Source organism: Podarcis cretensis (genome assembly GCF_951804945.1).
Source record: "Podarcis cretensis genome assembly, chromosome: 13".
NCBI lineage: Eukaryota > Metazoa > Chordata > Lepidosauria > Squamata > Lacertidae > Podarcis > Podarcis cretensis.
The window spans coordinates 39,341,387-39,354,302 of NC_137182.1; the positions used below are offsets into that span (position 1 = coordinate 39,341,387).

The 12,916-nt window shown below is 42.3% G+C and overlaps 1 protein-coding gene across 4 annotated transcripts in view; it reads left to right on the forward strand.

The window, feature by feature from the left end:
* The first annotated feature begins 829 nt into the window (after window positions 1-829).
* NTN5 (netrin 5) overlaps window positions 830-12,916 on the forward strand; it is a 42,268-nt gene continuing 30,181 nt past the window's right edge. Inside the window, exons 1-3 of one of the 4 annotated variants that reach the window (XM_079951097.1) lie at window positions 1,594-2,496; window positions 3,514-3,619; window positions 6,797-7,033. The gene's annotated coding sequence lies outside the window, so the exon portion shown is untranslated. The other 3 variants (XM_079951098.1, XM_079951099.1, XM_079951096.1) reach the window with 3 other exon arrangements.

Consider the following 12,916-nt stretch of genomic DNA (forward strand, 5'->3'; position numbering starts at 1 on the left):
TCCGCCCTGCCCTAATAACATTTTTTCATAATGCAATAAAATTAAAAACATTTTTTTTAAAAAAAACAACAGCAGGAAGATTAAAATAAAATAAAATAAAATAAAATAAAATGCAGAATCCATGAAATCACTCTTAGATAATCCTGCAGATGACTCCCAGGCATATTGGGAGCTAGTGTGAAATAGCGGTTAGCATGTGCACACACATTTGCACATTTGACTGCAGTTTTAATACAGACGATAACCATTTTGCGCCAGGTTCCATTCCTGGCCCCTGCGCACCTTGGTAGAGTGTGCATAAGCCCAGCCCGCCCAGCCCCGTTACGTTCTGCCCCTGTTACACCCCCATTCTGCCCTCTTCTGGGTCCAAAAGGGCCACGTGTTGGTGGTTGTACGTCAATTGAATGCACCCAGAATGGTTGCCACCTGTATATTAAGCCCCATCTCCACTTGTGGGTCAGGGGAAGCTGCTTTCATTGGTCTGTCTGGAACCACCGCTGTTATGTATTGAAGTTCTCACCCTGGGCCAGCAGGGGGATACTGTAGATAGTTCAGGTCCACATATGCAAATAAGGGATCGAAAGTGACGTTCAGTGATTGGATAGTTACAGAAAATGGTTACTGTTGCGTTCTAGTGGAGCTCTATATAAGCAGGCTGGCTGAACCCTTCAGTTCAGTTCTGTTCTGGCCTGTGGATAAACAAGAGCTGTTTGAAGAATTGCTGTGTCGTCTGATATGTTCACCCACAACTTAACAACCGCCTTCCTGCTCCCCATCACACCTTGTCCACTCTTCCCCATTCTCTGCATAAGACCTGCCAGTTTACCGTTTAAAATAGTTTTTGCCAATGCCTCCGTAGCAAATGCAACCACTCCCAGCATTCTGGGAGCCATCTTGCCCTTCTTCCTCAGAGCAAGAGGCATCATGAGCGGCAAACACTCTTCAAAACCCTTTCCAAGGCTGCTAAAAAGTCTGAATTGTACAGTATCCTGGCTTACAGTCCTGGCTTACAGGGCGAGTGCCAACACCAGTTTTCCCATGATGTCATAGTGATCGGTGATGGTAAATGATTATTTAAACTGGGGGAGTAGGGAAGGAATCATAACCCATAAGGGGAGGAGAGGAAGGAGCTTGCCTGAGGCTGTGTACACACTAATACCTTTAAAGAACCTTCGGAACACATTCTTTCCCTTAATAATAATAATAATAATAATAATTTATTTATACCCCGCCCTCCCCGGCCAGAGGCGGGCTCAGGGCGACTAACACCAATAAAATCACAGTAAAAACATAATGGGGGTGAAAGCGGGGGGAGAAAAAGAAAGGGGAAAAAACCAATTTAAAATACAGGTTAAAATGCAATTTAAAATGCAGCCTCATTTTAAAATAGCTGATAAATCAAGACCATAAAGGGAGGGAAACATAAGGGTCAGACCGAGTCCAAACCAAAGGCCAGGCAGAACAGCTCTGTCTTGCAGGCCCTGCGGAAAGATGTCAAGTCCCGCAGGGCCCTAGTCTCTTGTGACAGAGCGTTCCACCATGTCGGGGGCCAGGGCTGAAAAGGCCCTGGAACTAGTTGAAACCAATCTGACTTCCTTGAGGCTCGGGATCTCCAAAGTGTTGTTATCAAGGAATTCTGGAACTTGTAGTTTACCCTTCACAGTTACAATTCCCAGAAACCCTTAATAACCTACAGGGCCCAGAATTCTTTGAAGGGGTGGGGAATGTGTTTCAAATGTGCTTCGAAGATATCGTGTGTACGCAGCCTGAGGCTCATCCCCATAGCGCCAGTCCATAGTTTAGCATTTAAAATGGGCCTGGTTCAAAATGTGTGTCGGACTGCCCCCTTATTATAATGCTTCTCCCTCATCCCCCCCCCCATTCCCAGCTGACCCTGAGGAGGTCAGTTCCCCAAAGGCCTCCTCTCTCTTCACTTTGCCCAACCCGACCCGCCACGCCTCATCATCTTGTAAATTCCTGGGCCGTGTCACCCTTTCATCGCATCTTGTATATCGGGGCTCTGGGACCACCTGGCCTTGTGGGGTCAGAATAACTGCGGTCACGGTCTGCTCTGCATTAATTAACCTTTGATCCTTAACGGGCACCCCGGGGGAGGAGAGGCGGGAGAGCCTCGTAAAAACAACAGGGAGATTAATGGCAAGCAAGCAATTTCACTTTCAAGACTTTGGGACAGCTGAGGGGGGCGGTGAAAGGAGCCCATCGGACGGGTATTGAGGGCGGGTGGAAAGGGGGCTTGTGCAGCAATCTGGGAACCGGGGAAACCTATCAGGCTGTAATAGCAAGAAGAAACCCTGTGAGCAGGGTTGCCAACTGATGGAGGGGGAAGCAGCCTGGCCTGCTCCTGCGCCCTTGACGCCAGTTTGATTTGCAGAAATCAGCAGAAGAAGCTTTTTCCTCAGCATCAGGATAAATTTTACCAACTGTGTGAAAAGCACAGCTGCAGAGGCCGGCTGGAAAGTTGGCGACCCCGATGCAGTGAGTCTAGATTACTGTACTTGGCTCCAGGGCATAGTTTTAGAATTTGATCTTAAATTGTACATTGCAGGCATGAAAACATCTGAAGATCATTGTATGTTGGGATTTATTTCTACTGAACCCATTAACTCAAATTATGCATTAATATTAGAAGCACAACATACATAGCTTCTTGGGCCCAAACCTAATTATTAATCACAGTGCTTTTTTTCTTAAAAAATGTTTAGGGGTACTCTCATTTTCCTACTCATTTTGAAATACTGGCCTTCAATAAGGCCAGACTTAGATTCACAAAATGTTTAGGGGTATGCATACCCCTGCGTCCCTCCAGAAAAAAAAGCACTGATTAATCATTAGCATCTTATTTGTGAGTTTTTCTGATATTTTCAAAGGCCTCTGTGCCATTTCCCTCTCCCTTTCTAGTTTAGTTTTAATTGATCTGACAGCTATTTAATTGATAGTATGTTTCAGCAGAATCCTATACATGTTTTCTTTGAAATAAGCCTCTCCCCACTATGGGGCTTCTTCTCTTGTGCATTTAGGATTAATATTGCATTGTTATTCAGGTGGTGTTTTTTTTTAATTCCTGCTTTTTTCTGGTTGCAAATTCACTTTCTCCCCTATAAAGTATTATCTTGTGCTATCAGCTGCTTAGATATGTTTAACCGATTATTTAATTTTAAATTTACTGAATGAAACCAAATAATTAAACGGGCATTACCAACATCTCAATATAGTTTCTTTTTTAAGTATTTGAAAAGATGGGTTTAATAACTTTAGTAAGCAATTTAATAAGCAAAAGTGACACAAAAGTCAGTTTCAGGTTCTCATTTTTCCAACAATAAATTTAGTTCTCCACATTCTCATATCACACACACACACAAACACACACTCTTTGTGAAAATTCACAAGCTTTTCTCCTAATATGCACATTATTGCAAAGCAATTTTCTATCATGCACTCCATTTTTCTATGTTATTTTCACTTATATGTATTTATTTTTACACTTTGCCCTAGGGTATGCAATTACTAGGCTGGAGAACCGCGGTGCAAAATCCGGAGGCGTTTAAATGTTGAAGGATGCTGTTTCAGTTCATGAATTGTTTTGGAACATGAGAATTAGGTAAGTTCACCTTTAAACGCAAATTGAATAGCATTTCTCCCTCATTCCCACTTGATGGAAGGAAATTTCGCTTTGGGAGTCTTTAAGATTAATCTTCCCTATTAATGTCAGATAAAAAGAGGCAAACTGGATTTAAAACGAACAAGTTAAACCCCCACAAGTGTTGTTTATTTAAGATACCGTAACTTACATCCTGTCTTTTAGCTGAAAAATACTGTAGTCAAGGAGGCTGACAGGAAATTCATACAAGTCTTTTTAACAAAAAAGAACAATTATAAAGTCATGTTTTGGAACAGGATTGGATGTGGCCCTCCAGCTGTTGGACTGCAACTCCCTTCATCCCTGACTACTGGCCATGCTAGCTGGGGCTGCTGGGAATTGGAGTCCAACAGAATCTGGATGGCAACAGGTTTCTACATTCTTGCTATATGGAAGAGCAAGGTATTCCAGCACTGACCTCGGCCAGAAATTATCCACTTCACTTGCCTGTTGCTGTGGTTGCTAGAAGGAAAGCTGGACCAATTTCTCTCGGATATGACAACTAGGGATTGAAATCTCTGAATATATTTAGTTCTGTGCTACCTGTGTCTCTTTTCATTCATAAATCCGTTTCATGTTATCTCCACATTAATCTGGAATTTTTAAAAAGATGCATGAAAATCCCAATTTAAATATGAATCTAAATTTGTATCCTTGAATAGGTTTTCTCAGAAAATGTATGTTGCAAAATAGATTTTCTCGCAAACTCCGCATATATTTAATCAAATGTAAACTTTGGGAAGTGGGAAACCCAAAGGATATCTGTTTTCTGATCCACTCATTAAAGCTTGGGAGGTGCAGTACAAGAATTCCTCAGGCATCCCTGATGACAACTATCTGCTTTGGATACAAAATGGAAGGAAAGCCTCAAATAATAATAATAATAATAATTTATTATTTATAGCCTGCCCATCTGGCTGGGTTTCCCCAGCCACTCTGGGTGGCTCCCAACATGATATTAAACAGAATAAAACTTCAAACATTAAAAACTTCCCTAAACAGGGCTGCCTTCAGATGTCTTCTAAAAGTCAGGTAGAATCTCAGGTATGGATGTAATCCTCTGCATCCTAATTTGAGTAAATCCCACTGAAGTCAGTGATAATTATTTTAGAGCAGCATTCGCCAACCCAGGGCTGGCCTGTTCATGAGGCGGAGTGAGGCTCAGACAAGCAGCAATGGTAGCAGTTTCCATGAGATTTCTCTAGAAACTCCCACTGCTGCTTCAAGGACAAGGCCACACAACGCAGCAGTGGCATCAGAAGAGTGACAGTACCTTCTGGTTTCACTTCAAGCAGCAAAACGGGATGCACCAGCCTGTGCCCTCTGTGTGTTTTAGACTACAACTCTAATCAGCGTCAGCCAGCACAGCCATGCTGCTTGGGGCTGATGGAAGTTGTAGTCCAAAACATCAGGAGAGCAGATCAGCAAAGGCTGTTATAGAGGGACATGCATGGGATCGGGGCTTCAGGTTTCTTTTTTCAGCATATTGGGCATAGGTGGATGGAACTGGTGTGCCTCTGTATGGACTGCTGCGACAGCTATTTATGACAGTCCTGTTTTTTAATCAGTGCTGGAGCAGTGGGGGATTGAAACTGTGTTTCAGACCTCAATTATTCTGCTGACTGAAGCTTGCAAGTGTGTCTTTCTCACTTGTGCTATATTTTGGTTTTGCTTTCATGTAGCTTCATATTGGACGCTACTGCATTTTATTTATTTATTTTGAGATTTCAGACCAATGGTACCCTTGAACGGTGTGAAAAATATTTAAGAGATTGCAATTGCTCTCATTTCTTACTTAGAAAGTAAATGTTCCCATTAAAAAAATGGGTTTTATATTTGGTAATTCATTAACTCCACAGGCAATTATTTAGTTGCCACCATTGTGTTCCAAATACTGATTTACCCTACTATGATTATGCAACACTAGGTACATTTAGATAATGAATTTGATTTTTTAAAAAATGATTTTATATAGGTAAGTCCAGATGACCCTGGAGGCTGTTGGTAGGTACCTTTCCAGAGAAGGGAAATGTAGGATGGGGTGGAGTTTCAGATTGAAGGCGGTGCCTTTTCTAATTTGAAGCTCCACCCCATTACTCTGTACACTCGTCCTCTGAAATGGCACATGGTCATTTGGACTTACACACCTCAAATTAATAAAAACCGGACTTCAAATAATTCCACTGCAGCGGAGAGTGAGGCAATGTAGTTTTGGGTAGAAGGCAAACGGCTGTGGCAGAGAAACAGTGCTGAATGTGGCAAAAACAGGGTGGAACGAAAAAGGTTCCTTCTTACATCCTTAGCAACTATGCAACAGCACAAACCTGTGCATGTTTCTTTAGCAGTAAGTCCCAGTAATTCTGTAATTCAGCAGTAATTCAACAGGCCTCGTTCCCATTGTCCCAGGTGAGCCGGCACAGTATTGCCACCTCTCTTCCTCCCTGCAACCCCCATTTTATGCAGTTCCTCTTTCCTGACCTGCGGGATGGGAGCGGAAAGTCACATTCTCCAGCAAAAGCTGAATGAGTTGCTACACCATGCCCCCTTCCCATAGCCATCATCTCATAGCCATCAGGCCCCTCCCAGATGACCTTTTTAATTACATTTGTGATGTTTGCGCTCATGATCTATCGGGATGGTCGTATACGATCCTGCTTTCGATACTGTTTGTGCCTGCCAAAGGTTTGGAGTGTCCACACGGCTTCATTTCCAACCAGCGCATATCCCGTCATGTGTTTGTCTGAGAAAGAGAGCATAACTCTCTTTGTCTCTCAACTTTTTCACATATCTCCAACCTGGGTTTATTTCACGGTTCGTGGCAATGCATGGATCCATTTGCCTTATGCTCCCCTTTCTCATTCTCTCTCTCTCTCTCTCTCTTCTATGCCATCTGCCCACCTGTCCGCATGTGTTTGGGGATCTGTCTTCTCGGGGCGTTCCCCCCCCCCCCCGCTTGACACACTGTTTATCACTGTCAGAAGCCCACTCGCTCAGTCCAGTTCCATCAGGGAATGTAGCAACCACAGATCAAAGCCCCAGAGTTCTGGAAAGCTCTTTCACCACCAGTGGCTCATGGTTCCAGGCCTGGGTGAGAAACCTGAACATCCAGGCTTGCATAGCTCATTAATGCTTCAACAGATCATTGGAGGCTCTATTTCCCCTTCCCCATCAGTGGATCCAATCTGACTCCATGGGGCGACCGTCTGCCATTTACCCAAGGGCTTGTAAAACTCGCCAAACTTCCTCATAAACTCCCAGCAAAGAAGGTTTTATTTTTAAGAAACTCCAGCCCAGCTGATATCAGATTCCAGGAACCTCGGTGGAGAAGAGTGGTGGACGCGGTCTCCAGACACAAGCAATCGGGGGGGTAAAAAGGTTGGTTTGCTATCATCGTGTCACTATGTTATTGTATCACATTGAGGGGTTCCCCCCCCTGCATTCTTTTCCCTAATGCATGATAAATCCTAGCGCAAGCAGCATGCGCAGCCAAACCCGAAAAATGCGATCAGAGAAATATTTAAGGCAGCAAAGTCTGCAGCATTCGCGTGGATATGTTATCTGCATTATATCGGCCTTACCAATGTTTTGTGGAATAATGGGAGGTAGATAATACCCCAGCTACCAAATGCAACAGAATGCGGATGCGGTTATTGGAGATCGAGATGTGTGGCACCAGAAGCCTGCAGTGTTTATATTGCAGCATTATCCAAATGAAGCCATAATATCTCAGCTGACGCAGGCAAGGAAAATTAGTCAGAGATTAGCCAAGCGATCGAGACAGCTAATGTGCCGGAGCTTAAATCGCTAAATATATCCATAGTTACAGCAGACCTTTGGTAATAAAATGTGTAATAGATGCCGGGAGATGTGACTGGTGTTGTAGCTAGCGGCTCATTAGTTGTTTATATGCCTGGGCTCAGTGACAGTTTTGTGGAGAACCAGGAGAGCTTTTTAAGGTTTCCTGAAATGTATTTTTTTTGGGGGGGGGGGGAGTTCCCCCAAGTGTTTGAATCTCAAAACTTGCAAATATTCCATCTCTTGTCCCTCCGTCTTCCTGAAATCCCGGGGAAATCTTGAGTTGTCCCAAGTGACATGTTGAAATTATTATGACCTTCCGTTTAATGTTTTGTTAGTTTATTACATTCACCGCAGCTCACAAAATGAACAGGAGCTGGGCTGAGTAGTTTGCTAGCATGAGCGATTGCTCTGGCTATGGCAGCTTTATGTTGATGTTAGCTAGCCAATTTCGGTGTAATGGATTCTATATTGCTTCAATACACACAAAAATATTTGTCGTTACATGTTATGCAGGGGTTGCAACTTATATATGCAGTAGCTTCCGCTATACATTTTGTGCGCCTTTGGAGAGAATTTGTTTTGAAATCATTGCGGTTTTTGAGGGTGCGGAGGAGAATCTCATCTAACCTATCTGTACTCAGTTTGATTACATTAACAATTTGGTGAAAATCCATTACACAGCCATAATATATTCAAACTTGGAGCAGGCAAGTTTTCTTGTTGCTGACATTGGATCCTCACTAACATGGTGTTTGTTGAAAATGCACTGAGGAAAAAATACGTTTTAAAACTGTAAAGTTTCACCTCATTTAAATTAAAATGGGTTTAAAACACCACCACATTACTGCTTTGCTGACCAGATATTGAATTGCTGTGAAATGGTTCTTCTTCATAACTTGTACAATTCGATTTTGGGTAAAATTTCCTACTCCACTTTAGCAACTTACATAGTGTGTATCATATCAGGTGGGCTTGGTTTTTTTTTAATGGTACAGAGGACTACCAATGCAATCCTATACTGTATATATACATGCTTAGAGTAAGTCCTACCAAGTTCAGTGGCACTTATTCCCAAGCAAGTGTTTACAAGATTTCAGCCTAAATGCCGCAGTTAAGAAATTCTTCCAATTCTAGGAACAATTCTAGAAATGACCTTTCTGTTGCTAATAATAATAATATCATGAAGCAAGAGTTAAGGAGATGTATACACAATTCAGGGGCTCTTGGGGTGAACTTGAAGATTTACTTCAACATTCCCATCCAATATTAAATATACTTTTATTATATTAGGTGGAATATCCTAGTGGAGCTGAAAACGAAAGGCAAAATGATAATATTTCCATGGTGCCTGGCAGCCAGCATTCCCTAGTAAACTGTTTTGGAAACCTTCAAATCATGCATTTTCCTACAGCTTAGAAATGCTCATGTCCTGCTCATGTGAGATTTGTATTCTTTTTCTTTGGATCGTAAATATAGCTTCCCTTCCCAGCACTACCGGTATCTGCAGCGTTTCAAGGTTTAGCAAATGCAGGCAAAGTTCTGCTGGAGTATTAGGTACAAAGTTCTGCTGGAGTATTAGGTACAAATTCAGCGCATTCCCTCCAACCACTAGACATGCTGAGAAAGCAGGCAGTTTAATTTATTTACTATATTTTTCTTTTAACCTGCTTGTCAGACAGTTGTCATTTTCCGAAGCAGCTTACATCAATTGAAAAGAAAAGGGGGAAATGAGAGCCTGGTCCTGCCATCCGACTTACGAACTAAAAAGACAAGGCAGTCACACAAGAGGAGCGGAGAGGAGGGGAAAGGTAGAAGGGAGAGACCAGTTTAACCAAGGCCAAAGAAAGTGCCTTGGTGAGCATTTAGACCCAGATCTAGCCATGCTCCTCTTCCCTTGCTGCTGTTCTTGCTTGAATGGTAGCTGGTGGCTCTTTTGGCCTATGGATGGGAACAGCATGTTCTTGCCTGCTTAGCAATCCCAGGGTAATAACTGTGCCTCTTAAACTGGTACAGCAGGAGAGAATAATGCTCTAAGCAGAACGGATTACAAAGGGGAATTGATTGAATAAACCCCATCCTCCTCAAGCTGCGAGGACCAAGGACAAGTATGAGAGAACAGAGACGGTCCTGGTGGCAGGTGGAATTATATATGTTCTTTGGGCCCCAAGAACTGTAAACTTCTATACTGTACTATGTATTCCATTCAGTGTATGTAGAAGATAAACAATGGAAAATCTGTTGCTCCACAGTACAGGAAACTTGTATCGTCAATCATTGTGTCTGCTTGTTTGTGTGTGTTTTCACACTTAAAGTTGAGGTGTGAGGATGGCAATTGATTTTCAGTGTTTATTTCTGTTTGCCTTTTAGACAGTGAGGGGTGCAGTTGATACCAAAATCATGCTCTTAAGTGCCGAAAAAGCAGTGGTGAGGGTTTGTGTTGTTCATGCTAGGCTTGGGTTTTCTCCTCCCTACAAAAGTTAATAAAAGGAAATCAAGCCATCAGACATATTGGTCTGCCGCCTAACTTCCTTATTTACATACATATTCAGGAAAGATTGTTATTTCCACCCCAGTTCTAAACATATTTACCTGTAAATGTCACATGAATTTCCATGAGATTTGTTTCTCAGAAGGTATATTTCAGATTGCCGTCTTCAGCTATTCCTGTCTCCTGCCAAGTTTTACCTAACCACCCGACAATAAAAGGAACTGTGTTTTCTCAGTTTCTCAGCATTGCAAAGCAGTAGGCAGTAGATTCAAGATTTATTTTGTATGTTTTTCTTTTAAAACCCTCCCCCCTAAAAGGCTTAGCGAGTGGATAATCTGTCACGGATTTAAAACCCATCCATTTCAGATGGGGAAGAAGGGTTGCTGTTTTTTAACTATATGACTAATCTACCAGAGTATATTTCTGATCCTGTTTTGTATATTTTATAGCATGCTCAACCTCATGAATCTTTCTAAAAATTTGTAAGGTGGAGGGACCACAAATGTTATCCTGCCCTACAAAAACACATTATTATACTTTAAAGATTATCCAAAGCAAACCACTGATGAAAACTCACAAATTCTGGGCACAGTCCAGACAAAGTGAATTTTTTAAAAAAAGACTTATGGATTTCAGAGAGAAGGGAGATTTACAGGGCAAGCGTATGCAAGATTACTCAGATGTATGCCCCACCATATTCAGCTGGGCTTGCTCCCAAGTTAATTGTGCATAGGATTTCAGCAGAGGGCTCTGCTTTTGATGGGTTCTAGCTCTCTGGTTTCAGGATAAAAGCTGGAATTTGCCACTGCTGTCGCTTCGTTTTTAACAATTGTTGCCAATTTTGGATGGTATTCAACTAAGTATCACTCAGAGTAGACCCACTGAAATTAATAAACGTGGCCAAGTTAGGTTTATTCATTTCAGTGGGTCTCCCTTCAGTGAAACCTCATTGAATACTGGCCTATATTAACATTATAATCACTAATAATTTGACCCGTTGCTCAGTTAGTGAATTTTGAAATTTGTATAAAATATAGAAATATTTTCTACAACTAGCAAACTCTTGGGAAATGAGGTGCTCTCCTTGAACGTGGTCCAAGGCCTTGACAGTACTTACGTAGCAGGCTTTTTCTCAGAATTAGTCACAGGTGCAACACTTCACTAGAACAGGCCTTCCATTATTTAGAGGAACAAAAATCAGCATGCAAGAACAGCAGAGATTGCCAGCCAAAGGCAGAGATTGAAGAGCTACAAAACCCGAAACATAGCCAGAGAGTCTGGGAAGAGGGGGTGGGGGGGAAACCCATTTGAAACATTCCGATTGTTCTCTCTGCTACCGGGATCTTTCGATCATCAATCATTTCTACTACCGCGGAAATGTAACATTGAAAATAATTGCATTATAACAACAATACAGAACTCTCTCAATCACAATATTTATTGTTCAGTGGAGAAAGAGGTACTGTATCTCACTGCACTGAAGGAGTCTAAGGCGGCTGCAATCCTGCACGCTCTTACTAGAGCAGAGAGTTAGGGTGCTTCCAGATTACCCGTTTTGTAGAGCGTTTGTCCTGATGCGTTTGCAGGCAAATTAGACGGCGTTGGCTATTTAATGAGCACCCACTCTTATCTGCTTGGCAGGCAGTTCGACAGCCTTGCATTAAAGCAAGTGTCATCCCACACTTTCCAGTTCATTTTTCCCATCCAAAAGTCCAGTCTTTTGGAGAAGTGTTTATTCTTTCCCCCCAACAAGCAGCATAAATCAGCTTGGATTGCGCATCCTGAATTTGCCAGTTATGCGATTGAAGTCTCTACCCCAAAATAAAGATAGTCTGGAAGAAGAAGGCGGGTGTCCACTGGTGTGGGATTGGTGCTGCTTATGCATGCAATTTTTGTGCAGCCTCCCATCTACACAACATTCTGTGTTGCTTCCAACCAAGTTTTACTCAGAGCAGAGGGAGAAATCCAACTCAGTTCACATTTAGAGACGAACAGTAGTGGAGCCATCTTTTTAGGAAAAAACAAACATAGTTGGAGTACAGCGTTTTTATGTTTTTTAAATGGTGCAGTGTGTTCTGTTTACCTTTAGGGCTCATACAGACTTCATTTTGTGCTGCATTTCTTGGCACAGGTTTATGCTTTAAAGCACCATGTCCGAGCGATTTTCTTTTTGCCCTGGTGCTTTCCCCTTGAAAACCTGCTCTTTCCCACTGAAACCCCAAATTGATGTTTGTTCCGATTGAATGTCAAAGAGCAGGAGTTCGCAGGCAAAACTCGGAGGCAAAAATGGTGCTCAGACATGGCTCTCTGCCTAGAAAGTGCTGCAAAAGGTGAGCCCTTGCTGGGTTTTTTAATGTGTCGTTTTAGCAATGCTTCCTCCCCCATTTTCAGACCTTTTGTTTTTCAGTTGGAAATTGATTAACGGAAAAATCTTACTTATGCTTTACTGGAAGAATAATTCTTTTGCGCCCCGTGAAGTTAGTTATGTTGTGATGAGGACGGAATCTGTCAGTTTCAGTTTCTCTGAGCTTCTCATTTTCCTAGTCTTCAGTTCACCATATGAGACTTCATTATCACTTCCTCTGGCTCTAATACGGAATCCATATTTTACAGTGCAACCCTATACAGTGGTACCTCGGGTTACATATGCTTCAGGTTACAGACTCCGCTAACCCAGAAATAATACCTCAGGTTAAGAACTTTGCTTCAGGATGAGAACAGAAATTGTGCGGCAGCGGCACGGCAGCAGTGGGAGGCCCCATTAGCTAAAGTGGTGCTTCAGGTTAAGAACAGTTTCAGGTTAAGTACGGACCTCCGGAATGAAATTAAGTACTTAACCCGATGTACCACTGTACAGATAGATGTATGTTCCTATGAGTTCAGTAGGGCTTACTCTCAAGTAGATGGCCATTATATTGCAGCCTAGGTTACCTTTGAAATCATTATTGTCAGAGTAACATCTTCATTTCTTG